General features: G+C 49.9%; 1 protein-coding gene and 1 long non-coding RNA gene across 2 annotated transcripts in view; one reads left to right on the forward strand and one right to left on the reverse strand.

Moving 5' to 3' along the window:
- The window catches only part of LOC115080672 (galactoside 2-alpha-L-fucosyltransferase 2-like), a 36,522-nt gene that overhangs the window by 12,279 nt on the left and 2,137 nt on the right, over positions 1-22,106 (forward strand). The gene's annotated exons all lie outside the window — the stretch shown is intronic.
- The window catches only part of LOC115080673, a 153,486-nt gene that overhangs the window by 7,115 nt on the left and 124,265 nt on the right, over positions 1-22,106 (reverse strand). The gene's annotated exons all lie outside the window — the stretch shown is intronic.

Below are 22,106 nucleotides of genomic sequence, written 5' to 3' on the forward strand. Positions count from 1 at the left end.
CCCTTGTGGGAGCGGTATGACCATCTGCTCCAGGATCTACCAGAGGTCTTTTGACAGATCCAGTTTGAGGAACCATGTCGAGCCTCTTCCATAGCAGCAGAAATTCTGAGAATCCGTCATGGGTCGTGTCCCCTTGCTTTTGGAGCTGCAGTGGGGGAAGGACAGCCTTGCCATATTCTGGCAAGGCCTTTCTGGCAGAATCAAGGATGAGCTCACTAACCGGGAGATTTCTACTACCCTGGATGCCCTTATCTCTTTGGTCAACCTTATTGACCAACGATACCAGGAATGGGCTCAAGAGTCCAAGGCGATCCAGTGCCCAGTTATGCTGGTGCCCCGCTTCCAGAATCCTCCTGCGCAGCCAACTACTCCTGACCTGAAACCTGCAGAAGAACCCATGCAGCTGGGTTCGACCAGGCTTTCCCTGGAGGAGAAACTCTGATGGAGGCAACAGGGCCTGTCTCTTTACTGCACCGGGCAAGGGCACATGGTTTCACAGTGCCCAGAGCAATTGGGGAACTCTTGTGCCTAGGGTTGGTTGGGGAGGGAACCCTAAGTCGCATCCTGTCCTCTCCACAATTAGTTGTCCACGTCTCCACATTCATAGAGCACTACCAGGTCTTTAAAGAAGCCTTCTTTGACTTGGGCGCTGGCAGGAATTTCATTGACGAGGCTTTGTCCGACAGTATGGGATCCCTGCCACCCTTCTGGAGCAGCCAGTGACCATTGTCTTGGTCTATGGGGATCCGCTCCCAGGCCACCTCACTGAAGTGACCATACCGCTCATCCTTCAGACTGGGGTTCTCCACAAGGAGACCATCTCACTGCACATGATACCTCATGCCGTGAACCCTATCATCTTGGGCCTACCCTGGCTACAATTGCATCAACCAGTAGTCAACTGGGACTCCCTGGACTTGGCCCATTGGGGTTCCATCTGCCATACTACTTGCCTCTCTAACATATGGCCACTACCAGTACTGATGATGGCCACTACAATATCTGGGCTTCAGCCGCAATATGCGAGCTATGTGGATGTTTTCACCAAGAAGCAGGCCGAACTCCTGCCTCCACACCAGACGTTCAGTTGTGCTATTGATCTTCTCCCTGGCAGGGTGCCACCCAGACGTTTGGTCTACCCATTATCCACTCCAGAGACGGAAACTATGAACAAATATAGTAAAGAAAAAATGGGCAGGCTTCTTCTTCATTGGCAAGAAGGACAGCTCACTACACCCCTGTATCGATTATTAGGGTCTCAATGCCATCACTAGGAAAAATCTTTACCCGCTTCTCTTAATTTCAGAGCTCTTCTACTGTCTGCAGGGTGCCCAAGTGTTCACCAAGTTGGATCTTTGAGGAGCATGTATTTTAATCAGGATTCATCAAGGTGATGAGTGGATGACCACCCTTAATACCCATGATGGTCACTATGAATACTTGGTGATACCCTTCAGATTGTGCAACGCTCCTGCAGTTTTTCAGTTCATGATGAATGAGATCCTCTGAGATCTGCTTTACTCTCATGCCATAGTCTACCTAGAAGACATCTTAATATCTTGATCTTCTCCAGAACCCTGTCTGAGCATCGGGGCCATGTGAAGCAGAAACCCTGGGAACACCCCCTTTAAGCCAAACTGGAGAAGTTCATCTTCAAGTAGTAGGAACCTCCCTTTTTAGGGTATATTATCTCCCGCCAAGGGCTCAATATGGCTCCCGCCAAAGTGAAGGCCATTACAGAATGACCCTGTCCAGTAGGACTTAAGGCACTACAACACTTTATGGGCTTCATCAACTGTTACAGGCAATTCATTCCCAACTACTTCTCATTGGCAGCCCCATGCACCACCCTAAAAAAAAAAAAAAAAAAAGGCTCAGATACAAAAAAAACTGGACCATGGCTGCCATCCAAGCCTTTGAATTACTCAAGGAGGAATTCACCTGGTGCTCTTGCTTCACCACCCAGATTCCACTAAGCCTTTCATCTTAGAGATAGATGCATCTACCTTTGGAGTAGGCACCGTCCTCCTGCAGCATAATCATCATGATACCTTGGTAACCTGCTTTTACATCTCTCGAAAAGTCTCCCCAGTGGAGAACAATTATACTATTGGTGACCATGAGCTACTGGTGGTTAAGATGGCCTTGGAAGAATGGAAGCACTTGCTAGAGGGTGCTAAATACCCAATGACCATCTATAGAGACCACAAAAACCTGGAACACTTAGGTCAAGCTCAAAGATGAAATCCCAGGCAAGCTTGTTGTTCCTTATTTTATAATACTTAGATTTTGAATTGCGCTACCGGCCTACTGACAAAAACTGCAGAGTAGATGCTCTCTCTCAATACTTCGACATGGAAGGCTCGCTGGATCCACCTCAGTCTATCATTGACCCAGCCAAGATCGTGGCTGCAGCCATTTATCCTGTTCCCCCTGGGAAGACAGTGGTAACTCAACGCCTGTGGCAAAAGAATGGGTACTTAACTCTTGCCTCTCTAGTCATCCTGGATTTAATCAGACATTGGAACTCATCATGTGATACTGTTGGTGAAATCCCCAGAACCCGTCGGGGCCTGGGGATTTTACCGGGGCCACCATATAGATTGCGTTGAGAATTTTGTAAGTTTGGATAGGTCGGTTAAGGAATTGATTTTTCCAGCTAAAAGTTGACGTTCAACACTACATAGGATCCTGTCCCATGTGTGCCATGCATAAAAGTATCAATGCATGACCGTGAGGGTTGTTACAATCATTGCTGGTCCCCACGGAAACCTGGACACATGTGGCCACATATTTTGTCTCTAGCCTCTCTAGCAGTAACACCACCATATGGGTATTTGTGGACACTTTCTTGAAAATGGCACATTTCCTTCCTCTGCTTGGTCTCCCATCTGCTCCTGAACTAGCCAAGGTGTTTGTGCAGTACATTTTCCATGAACATGAATTACCTTGCCACATTCTCTCAGACCGTGGGGTTTAGTTCATAGCCTGTTACTGGAAGGCCTTGTGCTGAAGATTTATAATCATCTTAGATTTCACTTCCAACTACCACCCCCAAAGCAACAGGCAGACCAAGCGGGTGAATCAGGAACTCAAGGTATTCCTGCAAGCTTATATCAATTTAAGGCAAGACAACTGGGCTTCCTTGGGCCGGGTTCGCCCATAACCACCACATGAACGCCTCTACAGGCTCTTCCCCATTCTATATCTTCTTTGGTCGCCACCCACAGATTCCCATGCCTCACCCTACACTGGATACTTGCCCAGTGACTATTCTGATGGGTCAGGAAATTCTTAATTATGGCAGAAAACCCATCGCCTCTTAAACCAAGCTGCCTACACTTTAAGACCTAAGCAGACATAAGACAACGCCCAGCACCATCTTTACATCTCGGAACATTAGTCTGGTTAAACACAAAGAACCTTCACTTACGAATGCCATATTTGAAGTTTGCACCTCGGTTCATTGGACCTTTCCTGATAGTATGAAAGCTGGGCCCCATGGCTTAAAAAGTTCATCTGCCTCCATTCCTCGGGGTACATGATGTTTTCCACATCTCCCTGTTAAAACCAGTCTCATTCACCTGGCTGAGGAAACCATTAGCCCAGCCACCACTGATCTCAGCAGAAGAAGGCACACAATATGAGGTGGAAGAAATACTAGATGTCAGGAGAGTCTGGAACAAAATCAAGTATCTCATCTCCTGGAGGGGATACGGACTGGAGGAAAACTTGAGAGCTGGCCTCCAACCTCCAAGCCCAACTAGTTCAAGAATTCCATAAGAGTTTCCTGAAGAAACCCAAGCCCAGAAGACTGGGGAGGGGGCTTTGGAGCGGGGATACTGTTAAGATTGGTGGCTTGCGGGACACCCCTGTGCACCACCATACTCATCCCCTGATGCCCTGTGCAGAACTCGTGGTTGAGATGCCGCCTCTCACAAAAGCCGCTCCATGCGATGGGAAATGCTGCCAGCCACCGCTCCCCATGTCCGTCCCTAGGCACGCATAGCTGACAAGCACTCTCTTAAAGGGCCCACTGCAGGACATCACTGGCCTTAATCCTTAAAAAGGCCCTTCACTCAGTCTTCCCTTGCCTCAGCAACAGATTCTCTGGTGCCTTGTGTTCCAGTGCATATTGTGTCATGTGTGCTTACCTAATCGTCTACCTTGCCTTGCTCTACCTGTTTCTTTCTCGTTGTCTGTGTCTTTTACTCATCCTCTCTATGCCAAGTTGCCCCTTAGCCGCCCCTTTGCGCTTCTTTCTGAGCTTATCTCTAGCTTCCCCCCCCCCACTCACCCCCCAACTACGTACAATCATTACCAGCTTATCCATTCCCATATCACATACCGCTCCACCCTGCCACCCTGCCACCACGCTTACAACCCCTTACACTTCACCCCCCTTCGATACTTCAACAAACTTTCTTCCATAACAATACCTCCACCCTCTACATTCTCTATCTCATTCGTCCATCCATTCACTCTCTCCTCCTCCTTTTAACACTCTTCTGAATTGAACACAGCCGCCCCTCCTACTCTTCTCCTCCCCACAATCCCCAACCCTCAACAAGCCTTCCCACTTCTATCATCATGCTGACACACTCAATCCCTAGCCTCAACCAATGGCCCTACAACCTCAGGAAACCAGCTACTAATGTTGCCACCCCACGTCCCAGAACCCTACTTCCCATCATGCTCTCCCCCCTCACACAGTTCCTAGGCCTCACTGCCTTCACCCTATTACTCTGCAACTCCCAATCCATCTAAAAAAAAATACCCATCCTCCACGACATCCTTTTGGATTCCAACCCTGACATAATGGCCCTCACCGAAACCTGGCTCAAAGAAACAGATACTGTACTTCTGAACCAACTATCATTACAATGCTATGACATATTCTCTTTACCTCGACCTAAAAGAAGAGGGTGGGGGTCTCCTACTTGCGGCAAAAAAAGAGCTTAAATTTACATCACATCCCGCCTTCACAACTTCTAAACTAGAAATTGGCCTTTTTAAGGCATCTCACTTACAAATATGCTTTATATATGCCCCCCCCCCCCCGGCCTTCTTGAAAACAATCCTTCACCACTCACTGAATTTATCATGAAAAACATCGATCTCGACAGCCCGTCCATTATCCTCGGCGACTTCAACCTTCATGTTGACGCCACCACTTGCACACCCACATGCAAAGCCCTCCTCCTCTCCTCTCTCAAAGCCATGGGTTTCCTACAAATAGTCAACACTCCCACCCACAAAGCTGGCCATACCCTTGATTTAATTTTCATTAACTCACATATCCAATCCAACTCAGCCCCCTCTTGCACCCCTATACCTTGGTCTGACCACTCCTTACTTTCAGCCCCATTCTCCATAATCCACAAGCACCCAGATCCCCACGCCAACAAAACTATCAAATTCAGGAAACATTGCAGTAGAGATGACCTTATTACAACCCTCTCCAACAGCCTAGATAAACTTGACCTATCAGACACAGAAACAGCCATCTCATCCTGGAACAAGATCACCTCTAACATTGCCAACTCACTATGCCCCCTCACCACAAAAACCCTAAACACTTCCAACAACACAAAAAAACCCTGGTACACGCCCGAACTCAAGGAACTCAAACAAGCCCTAAGACTCCTGGGAAAAAAATGGCGCAAAGACCCCACTCCTTCCTGCTTGTCCAATTACAAGTCCGCCCTACACAAGTACCATACTGCCATACCTAAAACTAAAAAAGACTTCTATGCAATCAGAATATATGATCTACAATTCAATGCGAAAGCCCTCTTCTCCTATGTAGCTGAGCTCACCAAAGCTCCCACTCCCACCCCAACAACAGCAGACACACAAGCGAAATGCGATAAACTTCCCTCTACTCCAGGGAAAAAGTTGATAAAATCATACAACGCTTTCCCCCCACAGTCCTTCCATCCACACCCCTTACCACTACCTCACAAACTCCCTTTAGCATTTTTTAACTGACCACATCCTCTGAAATTGAAACAACACTCAAAAAAATGAAACCAGCTCTACTATCTATCCCCAACACCATAGCAAAAACATTCACTGACATCATAAACTGTTCTCTGTCCTCAGGAATTATACCTGACCCCTTTAAGCAAGCCACCGTCAAACCCCTACTTAAGAAGCCTAATCTCAACCTCCAATGACCTCGCCAATTTCCGACCCATCTCCAACCTTCCACTCTTATCCAAAGTACTGGAAAAAGTAGTAAACTCTCAGCTCTCTGATCACCTTGAGACACATAACATCCTCTTCCCTTCTCAATTTGGCTTCCATAAACTATACAACACAGAAACCCTCCTACTCTCCCTTACCGACACCATCCTACAAGGTTTCGACAAAGGTCACTCATACTTACTGGCACTACTTGACATCTCTGCAGCTTTTGACACAGTAAACCACAGCATACTCCTAACACGCCTCCAGGAAATTGGTATCTCTGACACCCCCTCCTATGGTTCAAGTCGTACCTTACCAACAGGCTCTACAAAGTGAAAATTGATGACTACGAATCTAAACCCATCCACCTCCACAGAGGCATACCCCAAGGATCCTCTCTTTCCTCGACCCTCTTCAACATATACCTTCTTCCCCTCTGCCAACTCATCTCTAACCTTGACCTCACCCACTATTTCGTTGTGGATGACGTACAGATACTCATCCCCATCACAGATTCCCTAGCCATCACACTTAAAAGATGGGAAAATGCACTTGCATCGATAAACAGCCTCCTCACCAGCCTTAACCTAGCCCTCAATGCCTCCGAAACAGAGCTCCTCTTAATCTCACCAACCTACCACAACATTAGTACCGCCCCCCCCCCCACCCCAAAAAAAAAACCCAACTCCTTCTCACAGTATGTGCGAGACCTAGGTGTCATAATCGATAATCGCCTCAACCTCCAAAAATTCATCAGCTCAACTATGAAAGATTGTTACTTTAAACTTAACACCTTAAAAAAGCTCAGACCTCTACTCCACCTTTGCGACTTCCGGACAGTACTGCAAGCCACTATTCTTTCCAAAATAGACTATTGTAATTCACTTCTACTCGGTCTACCCAAAGCCTCTTTTAAACCCCTACAACTCCTTCAAAACGCAACAGCCAGAATACTTACCAACACATGCAAATTCGACCACATCACCCCCATTCTCAAAGACCTGCATTGGCTCCCCATCCACCACCATATAACATACAAAGCACTTACCATCATACATAAAACACTCCACAACCAGAACATACCTTGGATGAAAGACTGTATATACTTCCACACATCGAATAGACCCACCAGGTCATCATATAAAGGTACCCTCCACAACCCCTCTCCAAAACAACTGCACCTCCTCTCCACCAAAGACATTGCCATATCCATCGCTGGTCCTTACGCCTGGAACTTCATGCCACCCGAACTCAGACTTGAGCAATGCGTGCAGAAATTTAAAAAAAACAACCTCAAAACATGGCTATTCAAGAAAGCCTACCCTTAAACCTTTCGCATCCCTTCCCGTGCATCCCTTTCCCCTCTCGACCATCACCAGCTAATACCCCCTGCCCACCCTTTCTCCCGCCCACCTTCCTCAGCTATGTTGCACAAAACTACCGATCGTCCTTTTCACCCAAACAGACACCCGCAGATATTCGCTACATAAGACACTGACGCATTACTTGTAAATAGTTTGCATATGTTACATTATGTTATATTCTCTGTTTTAATTTAGAATGTCTTATTTATGCCTCTCTTCCTTGCCATTACGCATATTTGTTTATCATCTCCCAGTTCTCTCTTCCTTGTTTATTGTAACTGCCTTCATCACTTAGGGGCAGATTTTATAAATCTGCGCACACGCATACTTTTGTTCGCCCACCAGGCGCGAACAAGAGTATACGGGATTTCAATAGATACGTGCGTAGCCATTAAATTCCGGGGTCGGCGCGCGCAAGGCTGCCCAAAATCGGCAGCCTGCGCGGGCTCCCTCCGAGGCCGCTCCGAAATCGGAGCGGCCTCGGAGGGAACTTTGCTTCGCCCTCCCCCCACCTTCCCCTCCCTCCCCCCACCTAACCCCCCCCCCCCGGCCCTATCTAATCCCCCCTACCTCTATCACGAAAGTTACGCCGGCTGCCACACTCCATGTTCCGGTCTGGGGGCTGGTCCGGGGGCCATTGCCACGCCCCTGGAACGCCCCCTGGCCGGAACCACGCCCCCGGACATGCCCCCAGAACGCCACGTCACTCCCGACACGCCCCCAAAATGCCGCGTCACTCCCGGCATGCCCTAGACACGCCCCCCAACACGCCCCCCCCATGCAAGCCCCGGGACTTGCGTGCGCCGCCGAACCTATGCAAAATAGGCTCGGCACGCGCAGGGGGGGTTTGGGGGTAGGTTTTCGGCGGGTACGTGCGTACCCCTTTGAAAATCTACCCCTTAGTCTCCCCCTTGTTTGATATAAACCGGCATGATGTCGGTAAAGAAAAGCCTTAAATCAATCAATCAATCTTGGAACCAACCTCGCTCTGTGTGACAACCCCTGGCCTGTTCTCCATTTCCTCTGTCTGCTTCCTGCCCTGAACTATGCCTGAACTTGGCCTTTGCTCTTGGACTGCCCTAAGGACCCATCCAAGACCTGCCAGCCTCCAGAACCCTCTGACTGGTGTAGGCGAAGCTCCAGCCACTCCTGCCACAGGGCTTCTCTACCAAGGTCTAGTGATCTTGCTTACTCGGCAGCGCCAACCATTCCCTAGCACTAGGGGTCCACACAACTGGTGAGTAAATGCTCCCACCTAATTTTACATGGGTTTCGTTGTGTATAGACTTTCACTGCCTCTGCCAGCACAGAGTGATGGGGGAAAGGGCAGGTGCTGAAAACGCTGTAAATATGCAGCCCAGTGGCCCTTTCCTTAAGACATGGTCAGAGGGAGTTAATTATTACACCTATATATAAAGATGGGGATACCGTTAGCCTAGACTGCAGAGGGATCTGTGTCGAGAGTAACATCAGCAAACTCTTCTGCAATGCCCTCAACAAATGAATATGAAAACTCCTAACAAACAGCAACATTCTGCACAGAAATCCGATTGTGTTCCTCCAAAAACAATGAACCATCAATCTCGTCTTTACTTTACAAGCATCGATCAACAAACAGGTCAAAAAAAACAGGGATAATATTTGCATGTTTTATTGACTTTAGCAAAGCTTTTTATTGTATCTGACATCCGGTCTCAACCTTAAAGTGCTGCAAACTGGCTTTACATATAGCAATATGTAAATCCAGGTATTCAGCTGTCGGCTGTAAGGGAATGGTAAACCATCTGCAAACAGACAGCCAACTTCAGGCAGGAGCCAGGAATGAGACAGGGTAACACAGTTACCCTGGGGCAAAAAACACACTCAGCACCTGCAGAGCAAATCTGCTACTCCATAACTGCACAAACTGTCAAGACTCACACAGCTACAACCCTAGCTAGGAAAAGGCAGCATCGGAGCCTAGAACCCCAATTCACCGCCTACTGAGAAATAGAACCAGCCGGACTGCGGCAGAAACTCCACGCTAGCAGCCTCCCTCACCTCAGTCACACACACAGAACATGGACAGACCCTCACCCAACACAGAATAAGAAAGAGAAACATGAAGTGCAGTCTGGGTAAACAAGCATCGGGGTAACTTGCTTGATGCAGCGGTTACTACCCTTAACCATGAAGCCTTATGCTCACCTTTGATGCAACTCCAACATTACTCTCTGCATCAATGGCAGGGGGTGGCAGGAAACTTGAATGAAACAGATACCAACAAGGGCCCTGAACGTGGTGGTTGATAAAACAGATAAGAATGGGAAAACAAGTGTGGGAGCTTGCTGGGCAGACTGGATGGGCCAATTGGTCTTTTTCTGCCGTCATTTCTATGTTTCTATATGTTTCTATGAAGTCAAAAACTAAGCTGGAAACCCCAAGAGTCATCTGATTGCACAATCTCTGAGGCTCTAATGCATGAGACTAGACACTCCTGGCTCAAAAAATACCAAGCAAGGGGTTCATGGTGTGACACTTCAAAGGGGACTAGTAAGAATGCTAAGTGACTCCCCCCAGGGTCACACATAGAGAGTCAGTGACAGAGCCGGGGATTAGAGCTGAGATACAGGGAGATAAAGTGACTCCCCCCAGGGTCACACATAGAGAGTCAGTGACAGAGCCGGGGATTAGAGCTGAGATACAGGGAGATAAAGTGACTCCCCCCAGGGTCACACACAGAGAGTCAGTGACAGAGCCGGGGATTAGAGCTGAGATACAGGGAGATAAAGTGACTCCCCCCAGGGTCACACACAGAGAGTCAGTGACAGAGCCGGGGATTAGAGCTGAGGCACAGGGAGATAAAGTGACTGCCCCAGGGTCACACACAGAGAGTCAGTGACAGAGCTGGGGATTAGAGCTGAGGCACAGGGAGATAAAGTGACTCCCCCTAGGGTCACACACAGAGAGTCAGTGACAGAGCCGGGGATTAGAGCTGAGGCACAGGGAGATAAAGTGACTCCCCCCAGGGTCACACAGTCAGTGACAGAGCTGGGGATTAGAGCTGAGGCACAGGGAGATAAAGTGACTCCCCCCAGGGTCACACACAGAGAGTCAGTGACAGAGCCGGGGATTAGAGCTGAGGCACAGGGAGATAAAGTGACTCCCCCCAGGGTCACACACAGAGAGTCAGTGACCGAGCCGGGGATTAGAGCTGAGGCACAGGGAGATAAAGTGACTCCCCCCAGGGTCACACACAGAGAGTCAGTGACAGAGCCGGGGATTAGAGCTGAGGCACAGGGAGATAAAGTGACTCCCCCCAGGGTCACACACAGAGAGTCAGTGACAGAGCCGGGGATTAGAGCTGAGGCACCGGGAGATAAAGTGACTCCCCCAGGGTCACACACAGAGAGTCAGTGACAGAGCCGGGGATTAGAGCTGAGGCACAGGGAGATAAAGTGACTCCCCCAGGGTCACACACAGAGAGTCAGTGACAGAGCCGGGGATTAGAGCTGAGGCACAGGGAGATAAAGTGACTCCCCCCAGGGTCACACACAGAGAGTCAGTGACAGAGCCGGGGATTAGAGCTGAGGCACAGGGAGATAAAGTGACTCCCCCAGGGTCACACACAGAGAGTCAGTGACAGAGCCGGGGATTAGAGCTGAGGCACAGGGAGATAAAGTGACTCCCCCCAGGTTCTCATACACAGAGAGTCAGTGACAGATCCGGGGATTAGAGCTGAGGTACAAGGAGATAAAGTGACTCCCCCAGGGTCACACACAGAGAGTCAGTGACAGAGCCGGGGATTAGAGCTGAGGCACAGGGAGATAAAGTGACTGCCCCAGGGTCACACACAGAGAGTCAGTGACAGAGCTGGGGATTAGAGCTGAGGCACAGGGAGATAAAGTGACTCCCCCTAGGGTCACACACAGAGAGTCAGTGACAGAGCCGGGGATTAGAGCCGAGGCACAGGGAGATAAAGTGACTCCCCCCAGGGTCACACACAGAGAGTCAGTGACAGATCCGGGGATTAGAGCCCGAGGCACAGGGAGATAAAGTGACTCCTCCCAGGGTCACACACAGAGAGTCAGTGACAGAGCCGGGGATTAGAGCTGAGGCACAGGGAGATAAAGTGACTCCCCCCAGGGTCACACACAGAGAGTCAGTGACAGAGCCGGGGATTAGAGCTGAGGCACAGGGAGATAAAGTGACTCCCCCCAGGGTCACACACAGAGAGTCAGTGACAGAGCCGGGGATTAGAGCTGAGGCACAGGGAGATAAAGTGACTCCCCCCAGGGTCACACTCAGAGAGTCAGTGACAGAGCCGGGGATTAGAGCTGAGGCACAGGGAGATAAAGTGACTCCCCCCAGGGTCACACACAGAGAGTCAGTGACAGAGCCGGGGATTAGAGCTGAGGCACAGGGAGATAAAGTGACTCCCCCCAGGGTCACACACAGAGAGTCAGTGACAGAGCCGGGGATTAGAGCTGAGGCACAGGGAGATAAAGTGACTCCCCCCAGGGTCACACACAGAGAGTCAGTGACAGAGCCGGGGATTAGAGCTGAGGCACAGGGAGATAAAGTGACTCCCCCCAGGGTCACATACAGAGAGTCAGTGACAGAGCCGGGGATTAGAGCTGAGGCACAGGGAGATAAAGTGACTCCCCCCAGGGTCACACACAGAGAGTCAGTGACAGAGCCGGGGATTAGAGCTGAGGCACAGGGAGATAAAGTGACTCCCCCCAGGGTCACACACAGAGAGTCAGTGACAGAGCTGGGGATTAGAGCTGAGGCACAGGGAGATAAAGTGACTCCCCCTAGGGTCACACACAGAGAGTCAGTGACAGAGCCGGGGATTAGAGCTGAGGCACAGGGAGATAAAGTGACTCCCCCAGGGTCACACACAGAGAGTCAGTGACAGAGCTGGGGATTAGAGCTGACATTTCTAATCAGTCACAAGCCATGACATGTGGAGGAACAGCCTAACGGTTAGAGCTGTGCACTTTGAACATAGGGAAGCCAAGGTTCAAATCTTGCTTCTCCTGCTGACACACCTTGGGAAAAACATACAAACATGACGGCAGAAAACCGTAAGGCCCTTCTGGTCTGCCCATCCAAACAATTAATTTAGCATTATAATTCTCATCACTTCCTTAGAAGTTGAAATCACTTTGCCCTGCATTGCCTTAGATATAAACTGAAATTCTAAGCACTCTGGGGCAGGCATCTACCAACTGCACCTGAATTTGTAACTTGAGCTACAAATTAAAATATGGGAGTTAAATAGAATAAGAAATTGCCATACTGGGTCAGACCAAGGGTCCATCAAGCCCAGCATCCTGTTTCCAACAGAGGCCAAACCACCAGGCCACAAGAACTTGGCAATTACCCAAACACTAAGAAGATCCCATGCTACTGATGCAATTAATAGCAGTGGCTATTCCCTAAGTCAACTTGATTAATAGCAGGTAATGGACTTCTCCTCCAAGAACTTATCCAATCCTTTTTAAACACAGCTATACTAACTGCACTAACCACATCCTCTGGCAACAAATTCCAGAGCTTAATTGTGCGTTGAGTGAAAAAGAACTTTCTCTGATTAGTCTTAAATGTGCTACTTGCTAACTTCATGGAGCGCCCCCTAGTCCTTCTATTATCCGAAAGAGTAAATAACCGATTCATATTTACCCGTTCTAGACCTCTCATGATTTTAAACATCTCTATCATATCCCCCCTCAGCCGTCTCTTCTCCAAGCTGAAAAGTCCTAACCTCTTTAGTCTTTCCTCATAGGGGAGCTGTTCCATCCCCTTTATCATTTTGGTTGCCCTTCTCTGTACCTTCTCCATCGCAATTATATCTTTTTTGAGATGCGGCGACCAGAATTGTACACAGTATTCAAGGTGCGGTCTCACCATGGAGCGATACAGAGGCATTATGACATTTTCTGTTTTATTCACCATTCCCTTTCTAATAATTCCCAACATTCTGTTTGCTTTTTTGACTGCCGCAGCACACTGAGCCGACGATTTCAATGTGTTATCCACTATGACACCCAGATCTCTTTCTTGGGTGGTAGCACCTAATATGGAACCCAACATTGTGTAATTATAGCAAGGGTTATTTTTCCCTATATTTATCATCTTGCACTTGTCCACATTAAATTTCATCTGCCATTTGGATGCCCAATTTTCCAGTCTCACAAGGTCTTCCTGCAATTTATCACAATCTGCTTGTGCAGAACAGAGGTAGAAGTGCCAGGGAGCCTCAGGCCATCAGGTGGAAAGGATTCCCTGCATCTGCTGAGATCCTGAAGAGAGGGAATGCTGAAGGTTCTGTGGGGATTGCTCTCGAGTGACCGTCCGCTTCCGTCCTGTGGTCTAGTTTAAAAGCTCCACACTCTCTCCTTTTGAAACCTTTGCACCAGCAGCTGGGTTCCCCCCCTGGTTATGGTGGAGCCAGTGCTGTCGGAATATTCTCCCCCTTCCCCAGTCCCTAACAATTCTAGAACCCTCTCCCCTGCACCATCATCTCATCCACACATTGAGCAACAGGAGCTCTGCCTGCCTCTGGAATGGGGGGGCATTTCTGAGAAGGCAACCCAGGAGGTTCTGGATTTCAGTTTCCTGCCTAAGAGCCTTAGTTTAGCCCTCAGTACGCCCCACGCCACATGTACAATGGCCGGCTCTTCCCCAGCACCTCCTGAAATTCTATCTAGGTGACTCGGGAGGTCTGCCACCTTCGTACCAGGCAGGCAAACTACCAAACGATCCTCATGCCCATCAGCCACCCAGCTCTCTACATTGCTAATGATTGAATTGCCAACTACAACCCTTCCCCTCACTGTATTTGGTGCAGAAGACTAGATAGCCCTCTGTCTCACTGCTACACTTCTGTCTGCATCTTAATATTTATTTATTTTCAATATCCTTATCCCATCTCTTAAGATTTTTTTTGTCGTGACCAGCAATGGGACTAAAATTAGTCCTTCATTAAACTGGTGTTAATTGCACTTTGTTCTAAATCACTAGCTGACTCTGTTTTGAACAATTTTAATAGGGCTAATAATCCATGTGTCAAAAAATGTGACCTGTGGGAATTAACACCAGTGACTACTTGCCAAAGGAACCACGTCTCACACCTTCTCACAGATCAAGCAAGAGACCTTTGCAAACTCACAATTTTAAACTAAGAATTCAGTTCTAACATTAAGCTACACACAAGAGTTATTTCAACCTCCTTTCTATTTCCAAGAATTAAATTCTAACCTTCAGCTGCTCACAGGAATAATTCAACCTGTCTGTTTTCACGAACACACAGCATTTATAAATTTAGAATTAAATTGCAGGAATTAAACTGCACAGAGGATTAAGTCAAGCTCTATTTCCCAGCACACAAATATGCACAGACAGTAATGCTTTATCCCTTAAACAAACTCTTTCCCAGCAAACGTACCCAGTAGCAGATACAGCAGTCACAGTCAGGATCTGCCAGGCTGAGGGATCATTCTGAACCTTCTATTTGCTTTCTTTTTTTATCACCACCGCAAGCTGAGCTGAGGATTTCAACTTATTTTTTTCCTGGCTGGTGACTCCTAACAGCACGAGCACTTCATTTACCTCTCACTTATATGCTTCTCTTTTCTGGCCTCTTGATGCCAGATCCTGGGAGTATTCCAGCTTTTGTTCATAAGGGTAGAGTCCACTCAAATGGGGGGAGAGTGTGTGCTTAAAGGGCTCCAGAGTCCCCCCACCCACTTGCAAGGGAGGACGATGGTTTCCTCTAACTAGATCCCTCACCCCATGGACCTCAGTGGTATTGCCCTCTTACATATCACTTTCATAGGTGCCAGCTTAGTGAGAGCAGTGAGTCCTTGAACACCCTCAATATTGGACAAATTCCATCACTGTGTCAAGGAAGGGGTAATTTTTGTTGCCTTTTCTAGCACCTCCAATCACTATGAAAATGTGGCACTCATGATTTCATCTCTAGGTCATTCACCCCCATATATATCAATGACATCACCTCTTAAATATCTCTTCCCCACGTCATTCACTCCCATAGACCTCAATGGCATCACCCTCTTAAATATCTCTTCCCCACATCATTCACTCCCATAGACCTCAATGGCATCACCCTCTTAAATATCTCTTCCCCATGTCATTCACCCCCATACACCTCAAAGGTGTCGCCCTCTCAGATATCTTTTCCCCATGTTGTTCACCCACATAAACATCAATGGCATCACCCTCTTAAATATCGCTTCCCCATGTCATTCAACCCCATAGACCTCAATGTTGTCATAAGAACATGCCATACTGGGTCAGACCAAGGGTCCATCAAGCCCAGCATCCTATTTCCAACAGTAGCCAATCCAGGCCATAAGAACCTGGCAAGTACCCAAAAACTAAGTCTATCCCATGTTACCGTTGCTAGTAATAGCAGTGGCTAGTCATTTTCTTAAATAACTCTTCCTCACGCCATTCACCCCCATAGACCTCAATGTTATCTTCTTAAATATCTCTTCCCCACGTCATTCATCCCCATAGACCTCAATGTTGTCATCTTCTTAAATATCTCTTCCCCACATTTTACAGCACAAGACCACAAAGGTGTCTCCCTCTCAAATATTTTTTCCCCACATTATTCACCCCCATAAACGTCAATGGAGTCACCCTCTTAAATATCTCTTCCCCACATCATTCACCCCCATAAACTTCAGTGGGGTCATCCCTATATATGTGTATGTTAGAGGGGAGAAGACATGGGGGTGGGTATAGTAGATTCTTTCAAATATATGAAAAATATAAATCAAGCACAAGGAGCAAATATTTTTCATGGAAAAGGATGCTCTAAACCAATAGGTCCTGATATCAGGCTTTAAGGGGTTTGTGTGGAGCAATACCATGAAATATTTATTTTCCAGAAAGAGTGGTGGATGCATGAAATGGCCTCCAAGGGGGAGGTAGTGGAATCAAAAAAAGTAACAAGGTTCAGGAAAGTCTGAGAGAGGCATAGAGTTTTTGTACTTGCAAGGAAGTGAATGGGAAGCTGAACCAGGAGGTAAAGGGGGCCGAATGTATGTTTCTATTTTGAGTTGTGAAACTAATATCAGAACTGCAGGATTTAAAGCAACATTTACTACAGAAGGACGATTTGGAGAACAAGGGGGTCATCACATGAAGATTGAAGGGAGGGAGGCTCAGATGGAAGGTTGGAAAAAAAAACCTTTTTAACGAGAAAGAGGGTGGACACCGGAACCAGACGTCCAGCGGAGGTTTCAGGAGCCAAAATGGTGGCAAAATGCAAGCTTGCATGGGAGGGAGATGAGCACAGATATGGAGTAAGACCTGCGGGAGCACAGATGAGCAGGCTGGGTGGGTAAACATCTTCTGTTTTTCTAATAGTAATTCTTGTTCTCCTAGGACAGCAGGATGGCGGTCCTCACATGTGAGTGACATCATCAGATGGAGCCCGGCCCGGAAAACTTCTGTCAAAGTTTCTAGAAACTTTGGCTGGCACACTGAGCATGCCCAGCATGGCACTAAACCTGCATCCATGTGGGGTCTCTCTTCAGTCCTTTTTTTTCCACAGAGCTATCATCCCACGGAGGTGGAACTCATTCTCTTTGGTCAGAAAACTTGAATTTTTCTTTGCGAAATGTTTTCCTTTTTCACTTCATTTTCCTGCGCTGGGTCTCTCTTTGGTCCCCTCAGGTTCTTCTCATTTGGTGAGTACTTTTCACCTCTCCCATATCCGCCGGTCATCGTGCCCTTGCGGTCTCTGTGCACTGGGGGCTTTCGTCAATGCCCCCAGTCCCCCAGACTATGTCCTTAACATAGTCCTTAACAGATCCATATGAAGTGTATATCCTCTTCCTGGGGGCGTCGTACGATGTCCACGGCTGCAATTTGTGTGCCCAGATGACCCCGAAGGGCTGTTGGGCCAGGCTGGACAAAATGGAGAAAGTGTTTGGCTCGGACAAATCCAAGCCCTCTACTCCGGCGTTGGCGTCCTCAACACCTAGGGACCGAGGAGAACCGATTGCCCTCAATCCCTCGGCCACCACCCCTCCCCTGAAGCTCTTCGGGCAGGGGGGCTCCGGAGATCGGCCAGTCTTGGTGTCCTCGAAGTCCCGGACTTCTGGATCATCGTCCTCGGCGCCAGGGAAAGACCAGGCCGAGCATCTTGGGAGATCCCGCAAACATCGGCACCAGTCCCCATCTGTGCACGGGACCGGGCATGTGAGGACCATGGTGCTTGTCGCCCTGCCGCCTAAGCGGACTTGACACTGTGAGGCCCTATCCTCCCTCAATGTCGGTGGTCCGGGGCCATCTGCACTGATTCCGGTGCCAGACATCAACCCTCCTTGGGACCCTGAGGAGGAGTTGAGCCCAACCCTCCCCTCTCAGCCTTCCCTCTCATCAGAGGCCTTCGAGGCGGAGTTGGAGTTTTGGGTGCGCCTGGCGGTGGATCGTGCTTTGCTCGAACATGAGCCGATGCCCCCACCACCGATACTGGTGCCTTCGCCGACGCCTTCAAGGCTGGCGCCTGCACTGATGCCGACTGCAGTAACTAGGCTGGAACCATTGCTGGATTGCCTCGATGTCCTCCTTTGTGCCCTCCCAATGCAGTTGATGCCGGTGCCTTGCGATTTCTTGGTGAACTGTAGAGCACAAAAACACAAGGTGTCCGAGTTGGTCCTTGTGGGGGACTCCTTGGGAGATGAAGGGCTGTCGGTGCCATCTGTACCTCAAGACCCCACGGTGCCATGCCCGGTGCTTCCGGGGCCAGGGCTCAGCCCTCTGGGACCCATGGTTCCCCCAGGCCTCCCAGCACCTGCACCTAAAGCCATGCCTGGGGCTCCACATCCCTCCTCTCCGGATGGTCTCGAATAGCTCAATGGCCCCTATGACCCCTGGGGCCAGGATATCTCCGACGCCTCATCGGTGGACTCCAATGACCTTCCGTTGGATCCTTCCCCTTCAAAGGAACACCGGCTTCCCAATCGGAGGACTTCACCTTCGCTGGGTTCGTCCATAAGATGGCCGAGGCTATCCCCTTCCAACATGATGGAAGAGGAAGCCCACCATAAAATGCTCGAGATCCTCCAGTTTGTCGACACCCCGAAGGAGGTCGTAGTGGTGCCGTTGCATGATATCCTCTGGGACCTGCTCCTCCGGCTAAGGGAACACCCCCTCTCCGTTGCCCCTGTTAACCAGAACTGATGGGGTGTACCTAGTACAGCAGACTGTAAGCTTTGAAAAGTGCCAGCTTCCCCAACAGTCGGTGGTGGTTGAATTGGCGCTCAAGAAGGCAAAGTAGTCAAAAACCCATGTGTCAGCCCCTCTGGGTAAAGACAACTGGACATGGGATGCCATGGGAAGGAGGGTATATCAGGGATCCATGTTGATAGCCCGGATCGCCTCCTACCTTTTTATACATGACCCAGTACACCTGCAATCTCTGGAAAGAAATCCAGGACATGGCGGACGGTCTGGCGCAGCAGCCCCAGGAGGGCCCTTATGGCGCTCGTTCAATAGGGCCTTGTATGTGGTATGCACGAGGTGCGTGCTACCTACGATGTCTTTGAGACAGCAGGGCATGTAGCGGCGGCAGGTATTTCTGCTCATCATCTAGCCTGGCTTAGGGCCTCAGACCTTCGTCCTGAGGTTCAGGACCAGCTGGCAGACTTGCCTTGCACCAGAGAAAATCTTTTTGGAGACAAGGTCAAGGACGTGGTCGCACAGTTAAAGGACCATCATGAGACCCTCCAGCACTTATCTGCCGGATCCTTGGCCTCACAGACCTCTTCCAGTCACTCTGTCCGGGACAGAGGAGACCTTTCTATAGATCTAGAAAGTACTTCCCGCCGGCCCCCCGCTCCAGGCTGCAGCAGGAGAGCACCAGGGGCAGATCCCTCCAGCTGCATGACCCACGCCCTCAGCCAGCCCCCCAGACCAGTCCCGCTACGGGGTTGTGACTGGTGGCAAGGGGGGGGGGGGGGGTGTGCCAGTCGCCTCTTCTGGTGCCAGGGAATCCCCCGGTCAGGGGCCGGCTCTGCTTTTTCGCAGACTGGAAGCCGGCCTTGACGTCGGATTGATGGGTTCTGTCCGTCATCAGGTGGGGTTATGGGCTGAATCTCGTGGAAACTCTACCAGATTTTCCCCTGAGCCCACAGTGGGGGTCTCGTCTCACATCCAGAGCTGCTGTCCCTTCTGCAAGTCAGGGACAGCAGGGTCGGGAGTTTTACTCTCGTTACTTTCTGAATCCAGAGAAAACAGGAGGCCTTCATCCCATTCTGGATTTGCGAGCCTTGAACAGATTCCTAAAAAAGGAAAAATTCAAGATGATATCCTTGGGCACCATAATTCCCCTGTTAAACCAAGGGGACTGGCTTTGCTCCCTTGACCTGAATGCACACATCACGGTCCTCCCAAGTCACAGGAGGTATCTTCGCTTTGTGGTAGGGCTCCAACATTTTCAGTACTGCATGCTCCCGTTTGGCCTCGCCTCTGCGCCACAGGTCTTCACAAAATGTCTTGCTGTGCTGGGGGCTTACCTGTGCCAGCTCAGAGTCCAGGTGTTTCCATACCCGGACGACTGGCTGGGGCAAAGCGACACGCAGGCCGGGGCACTGTACAGTACTATTCAGGTCCTGGAATACCTAGGGTTTTTAATCAACAATCCGAATTCAAACCTCTGCCCCTTGTCGCGGCTGGCTTTCATCGGGGCCGTCCTGGATGCGTCACAAGCCAAGGCCTTCCTGCCACACGACAGAGCGTGTGCGATGGCCTCCCTGGCAAGGGAGATTCAAATGAGCATGCTGGTTTCGGTGCGGCATATGTTGCAACTTTTAGGGTGACTGTGCATGTCACTCCTTTTGCCCGTCTCCATATATGCCGAACCCAGCGGTCCCGGCGCTCCCAGTGGCCACAGGCCACCCAGGGCCTTCAGGTCCGCATCCAGGTGTCCCCATCAGTCCGGACCTCCCTGACTTGGTGGATGGCTCCATTCAACCTAGAGCGGGGTATTCCCTTTCGGGCACCCTTGCCTCAGGTTGTGCTGATCACGGATGCGTCCCACTTGGGGTGGGGAGCCTATGTCGATAGCCTCCGTACCCAGGGTTTCTGGACCGCGCAGGAGTCGCAGTTCCGGATAAACCTCTTGGAATTGAGGGCAATCTGGTACGCCCTATGGGCCTTCCGGGACTGCTTGGCTAACAAGATCATCCTTGTTTGGACGGATAATCAAGTGGCCATGTGGTTTATCAACAAGCAGGGGGGTAAGCAGGTCCTTCTTTCTTTGTCAGGAGGCAGTGCAAATCTGGAGCTAGTTGCTGGTGCAGGGGATATTTCTCCAGGCCATGTGCCTGGCGGGCACACCCTAGCGGACCGGCTGAGCCGCACCTTCCAACCTCACGAGTGGTCCCTGAAACAGGAGGTAGCGGATCGGCTCTTCCATCTCGGCAGAGGAGACCCGTCTCGCAATGATAGCATAGGAAGTTCCAGATGCAGGTTCCCAGTGCTGAGCTGTAGATGAGACAGACTGACAATGTTAGATTACTCACTAACAGGTCGATCCAGTAAAGTGTGCTCCGTCGGAGCGCACTGTCACCCTGCTCTGGACGCGTGTTTTCCCTTACCCCTTATTCAGTAAGGGGAGGAAAACACGCGGCCCACCCGCGGCACCTAATAGCGCCCTCAACATGCAAATGCATGTTGATGGCCCTATTAGGTATTCCCGAGCGATCCAGTAAGTAAAATGTGCAGCCAAGCCGCACATTTTACTCCAAGAAATTAGCGCCGCCCAAAGGTCGGCGCTAATTTCTTCCGGCGCCAGGGAAGTGCACAGAAAAGCAGTAAAAACTGCTTTTCTGTGCACCCTCCGACTTAATATCATAGCGATATTAAGTCGGAGGTCCCCAAAAGTAAAAAAAAGTAAAAAAAAAAAATAAAAAATTTTTGAATTCGGCCCGCGGCTGTCGGGCCGAAAACCGGACGCTCAATTTTGCCGGCGTCCGGTTTCCGAGCCTGTGGCTGTCAGCGGGCTCGAGAACCGACGCCGGCAAAATTGAGCGTCGGCTGTCAAACCCGCTGACAGCCGCCGCTCCAGGCCAAAAGGAGGCGCTAGGGACGCGCTAGTGTCCCTAGCGCCTCCTTTTCCTCGTTTGCACCGCGTCGCCTAATTTAAATACTGGATCGCGCGCACCGGCGAGGGGCCGGTGCGCGCGCCGGGAGAGCGGGCGTTAGTCTGCTCTCCCACGGACTTTACTGGATCGGGCTGTAAGTTGGAAGCTGTATAGATGGAGATCCCAGCAGGCAGAAGTAGTTGAATACAGGCACCGAGGCAGGGAGAGCAGGCCCTCGAGGAGTGAGTACCTGATCCCTGATAGGCACCTGAAAGAAAGCAAAGGGCCCCGAGGAGCAGGTACCCAAGTTAGAGAATTACCCCGAAGGGTCAGAGAGAGCTTCCAGCGGCAGCAGGGAAGCGGCAGAGTAGCTTAGACTGGACAAGTCCAATCCTTGCTAACTCGATTTGTTAGCAAACGAAGGGCAGGCTAAATACCCGGA

Source organism: Rhinatrema bivittatum, chromosome 19 (genome assembly GCF_901001135.1).
Source record: "Rhinatrema bivittatum chromosome 19, aRhiBiv1.1, whole genome shotgun sequence".
Lineage (NCBI taxonomy): Eukaryota > Metazoa > Chordata > Amphibia > Gymnophiona > Rhinatrematidae > Rhinatrema > Rhinatrema bivittatum.